The sequence below is a fragment of the Metopolophium dirhodum genome, chromosome 1 (genome assembly GCF_019925205.1).
Source record: "Metopolophium dirhodum isolate CAU chromosome 1, ASM1992520v1, whole genome shotgun sequence".
Lineage (NCBI taxonomy): Eukaryota > Metazoa > Arthropoda > Insecta > Hemiptera > Aphididae > Metopolophium > Metopolophium dirhodum.
Genome location: NC_083560.1, coordinates 41,126,449 through 41,131,800, shown reverse-complemented (window position 1 = coordinate 41,131,800; position 5,352 = coordinate 41,126,449). Strand labels below are relative to the sequence as shown.

General features: G+C 31.1%; 1 pseudogene; it reads left to right on the top strand.

The window, feature by feature from the left end:
• Nucleotides 1-2,801: 2,801 nt before the first annotated feature.
• LOC132938571 (uncharacterized) lies at nucleotides 2,802-4,572 on the top strand (annotated as a pseudogene).
• Nucleotides 4,573-5,352: the final 780 nt, after the last annotated feature.

The window sequence follows — 5,352 nt, the reverse complement described above, 5'->3', positions numbered from 1 at the left end:
GCTCGATGCGAAGAAGTGCACCACAAACTAATATATCAAACCCCGTTGGGAGGTATAATATCAGGCCTACATATAAATGAAACTTTCATTACATCACACACAAGTGGTGGATCTTTAGACAAAAATGGCAACTGTATAGGAACAACATTTACAAATGCCAGGGGTACATGGAATAATGTAATAGTACAGGCTAAATATAACATTCATCTATCTGAGGGCACAGCCATGGCAAACACCAAAGAAAATATTCTAATTTTACCGACAGGGTCTAGATTAAAGTTATCAGATTCTTATGGGCTTGACCAATACAAGGGGGAAATAATATGGACAAACGAAAGACAAGACTGTAGTATATCAGAATACGACGTATTATATGACGGACCAGCCTCTATTGTCACAGCCGAAACCCATAACAATTATAAGATTGAAACATACGTTGTAGAGACAACCTACATAGCTTTTGCGCTAAAAAAAGTATCTATGACATTCGCGTGCAATATTCCGGTCATTCAGACTGAAAACAATCAATTACTAATTATATCCCACCCAATTTACGCAAACAGTTTCACTCCCAAACAAATTCAACCTTTTAATACTGACCTACTATCTTATATCAACACAAAATTTGTATACCTAGAATACACGATAAAAAGAACAATGACCAAGCTTTACGAAGACCTCATAAAAAAACAATGTAATTTTGAAAGACAGCTCCTCTTACAGAAACTCACCCTCGCTTCATATAGCCTTTCCGAATTCGCATACACCATAGGAGAAGGACCCGGATATATTGCTATAAAAAACGGGGAAATCATATATCTCCAAAAATGTAAGCCTGTTAATGTAGAGATATCTATACAAACCTCATGCTTCAACGAATTACCAGTACTGTATAACAATAGAACACAATTCATGACCCCAAAATCACACATACTTCAAACTTACAGAACACAGATTGATTGCAATGAATATCTGCCACCCGCTTTCCAAAAAAATGGAAAATGGTTTTCATTAACACCAAAGCCCCATAAAGTTAATAATCCACAAACACTAAAACCAGACACCACACTAAGTTGGTCATACGAAAGTTCAGATAATTTTATGACGGCAGGCATATACACACCCGACATCATGAAAGCACTCCAAAATCACCTAATGTTCCCTCAAGAATCTGAAACGGCCCAAAGAAATTTAATACGACAGACACTAGGCCATGACGTTATAAACCAGGGCATAAACATAAAAAACCTAATAGATGAGCAAACTATAAGTAAATTAGTACATCAGGAATTACACAACATGTGGGGCTGGTTCACGAGTTTCTGGCGTGCTAGGATTAGTCATAATTTGTAAAATGATCATAACATCCATAAACACTGGACTAAATATCACTTTACTATACAAAACATTCGGGTGGAGCATCAAACTTATTGCGGGCTTATTCTCCAACGTAACGCACCACTTAATGCATAACACGCATAAAAAACAATACAGTTCCAGCAATTGCCAGCTTAGAACAATAAAAAATAAAAGGCACGACAAAGAATCCGAACAATTATTAAAATCGAACAACAGAAGACTATCAGTATAAAAAATATATCTAACTATATAATATATACATTATAAACACAGAATTACATTAATAATAATAATATAAAAAAAAAATGGAAACCGAGACGTCGCACAACACACTCAAACTATTCATTTCTCTTTAGTAATATACACATAAATTATAGATTTTAAATAAAAAATTTACAGAATAACGTTAACAAATACAAATAACATACCTTAAGTTACTTACATAAGCATTAAAACCTAATTTAAGTCAGCATAAGCTTGAAAACAAATGTAAAAAAAAAAAAAGTTTAAAAAAAAAAAATGTAAAATGATTAACCTAATTTAAGTTAGTATAAGATATAAAAAAAAAAAATGTTAAAGCAAGTCAAGTACAAAGAATGTGTAAAATTTTTTATAATTTATTTAAGTCAGCATAAGCATGAAAACAAATGTAAAAAAAAAAGTTTAAAAAAAAAAAAATGTAAAATGATTAACCTAATTTAAGTTAGTATAAGATATAAAAAAAAAAAATGTTAAAGCAAGTCAAGTACAAAGAATGTGTAAAATTTTTATAATTTATTTAAGTCAGCATAAGCATGAAAACAAATGTAAAAAAAAAAGTTTAAAAAAAAAAAAATGTAAAATGATTAACCTAATTTAAGTTAGTATAAGATATAAAAAAAAAAATGTTAAAGCAAGTCAAGTACAAAGAATGTGTAAAATTTTTATAATTTATTTAAGTCAGCATAAGCATAAAAACAAATGTAAAAAAAAAAGTTTAAAAAAAAAAAAAATGTAAAATGATTAACTTAATTTTAAGCTAGTACTAATAAGAAAATAAATGTTAAGCATAAGAAATACCAAAAAAAAAAATATATATATAAAAAAAAATTAACTTTGTTTAACTTTTAAGTTATCATAGAAACAAAAAAAAAAATGTCTATGAACTAAATACATTGTAAGCAAAGTAAATATAAAAAATGTATAATTAGATTAGTTAAAAGTTAAAACTATGTAGAATATATAGGTTAAAGAACCAAAATATGTAAAATTCATAACATATCAACATGACAAAATATTGTACACAAATATTAAAATTAAAAAAAAAAAAAACTGTATAGCTATCATTACAACACCAGATAGGGAACTTAAATATAAAATATATAAGAATAGAAACACATCAATAGAATGCGGGGAATACGAACTTTCAGCTTCAGTTCTATCTTCCTAAATTTTTGTTTCCAATGTATTATGTAAACTTTAATATTACTTACATTGCCCCTTTTAGATTGTATAGTAAAATTTGTTTTCTTTATATATATATATATACATATATAAATGTCCAGTTTAAATTGTATAACTTTTTTCAACTTTCAACTTTCAACTTTCAACTTTTAATTTTTCAACTTTCAACTTTTTCTAACTTAATCTCTCCTCTACTTAAATATTTGTATTGCTCTCACTCTCACCCACGAGTGGTGTTGTGAGGGCACAACACCAAAAAGTGCAGGGTGGATGTAATGATATGCTCACACACCCTTATAATAAACTTAAAATTTTACAGAATAATAAACAACGGCCAGACTGTCGCTTGTAGAAATCGGTCGCATCAAATAAAACCATTGACAACGACAACTAATAATTCGACACGCACTCATAACAATATTACGTAGGATGTGTGTGACCTTATTTTATGCTGACGCCAAAGAATAATCTAGTTCCCAGGCCCACAATAAGTTAGTGACAAAGCCACCCTCCACTCTCTGGTCAGCATCCTCGCGTCCGTCCCTTAAACCAGTGCATGAGCACCAACCACCAAAGTAACAACCTCTCAAGTATCAAACCGATTTCAACGAGCGACAACTGGACTTCTTATGCAAGCAATAATCAGTGCGTTCGTTAATTCAATCTATGTATTTGAAGTAGTACTTTATTTTATCTAAAACCTAAAACTATAACAATATTGTCTACGAACAACTGCGAATCAGGTAAGGCATTTGATATAATATTTTATGTTGATTGCAGTCAATACGTTCTATGTGCTTTTTTCCATAAAATCATATTGTACGGTGTATTTGATATAATTCTCGAATACACGATCTCGAGAGCCCTCCGAACACCTGGAGGAAGGTAATAGCGCAACTTTACTATTCTAACTTTTACTATTTTAATATAACTATCGGCAGGAGCCGTATTTATATTTGTATTTTTATTTTATCTAATTTTACGTTATTACAATGGTTAATAATAAACGTATCCGAATGAACAAGACTACGTGCACGAAATTCGTAAAAACAAAGTTTGCTTTTAAAGGGTTATGTACAGAATTTTATAAGAAGAATTTAGATAATATTATAGACGCGAGGGAGTTTTTAGAAATTTCAAAGCCCGGTTTGTATGAAATAATCGATGATGCAGTTAAACAGTCATCAATTAAGTACAATAAAAAATTAGAGGCTACATATACTCTACCAAATACGGATAACAAACAAAACAGAGCATTTAAAACACAATCGAGGTCCGTATTTGAAGCGGACGATATAAATCAACTGTTGGAAGTAGATTTTTTGAAGTTGCTGCAAGAAAAAGAAGAAATGGTTCTTAAGGGTAGCGGTTTTGTATTACATAGTTTTGACGGATTAATAATAAACGTTAATATTAATAAACCTTTGGGGGGTTCATCATACATACCACTGCCAGTTAGTATAGTAGTATACAGTCGAAAAAATCAACTATCAATGTAAAAAATGACGACGAAATTGTTTCAAGTATACCATATTAGCCAAGCTAGTCAATCCGATTCATGCCAAAAGATTAGGTTTGAATTATAATGAAGTAGAGGGTAGCTATGATTTTACAACTTTATCTTTCCCGGTTTCGTTAAAAGATGTCGAAAAATTTGAAAAACTAAATTCGGGAGTTTCAGTTAATGTTTATGGATTAAAACGCGGAGAATATAATTATAAAAATAATGTGAAGAAAATACCAAAAAAAATCATAATAATTCAAATGTAAATGCATCATATATTGTTTACCCTTCAAAAGTTTGTGACGAAGAGTTAGATGACCACCACGATCTATTATTGTTCGGAGATGGAAATGGTAATCACCATTATTGTAGGATCACTAATTTACCAAAATTAATCGGTTCGCAGTTATCTTTTCACGGTCATGCTATGATAATGTGTAAAAGATGTTTTAAAACATAATCTGGTGCAGACGCCGATCAAAAAATTAAAGATCATAAAATAAATTGCAATCAAAATAAATTAATGAAACCGTTATTACCAAAACCGAATACGCATATGAAATTTACAAATTGGAATCGTACACAAAAACACCCTTTTGCAATTTATGCAGATTTTGAATCGATATTGCAAAAAGAAAACGATAGCGATATTGAATCAATTAATACTAGAATTATTCACCATCATGAAGTGATGAGTTAGGCCTTCTTCACACCAGGAAACTCCCAGGCGACGCGACGGATACTCGAGTATCTTGTAAATCACTTCCTATATTTAGTAATGGAAAGGCACAAATGACGCAACTCCCAAGCGACGCGTATTCTACCAGTCTTGCGCGACTTACAAGGAAGGTCGCCCGTCGTCTGCGTTGCCTGCGTTTCCCGAATATTACCGAATATTACAAGTGGTTTCAAGTGTTTTTCTTTTTTATATTTTTATAATTTTTTAATCATACAACTATGGCCGAACACGTGTTTAACATCAAGTTTGTGGGTGAAGTTGAAAAAAGGCCAGAACTTTATAATTACACTTTGCCTCAATATTCCCG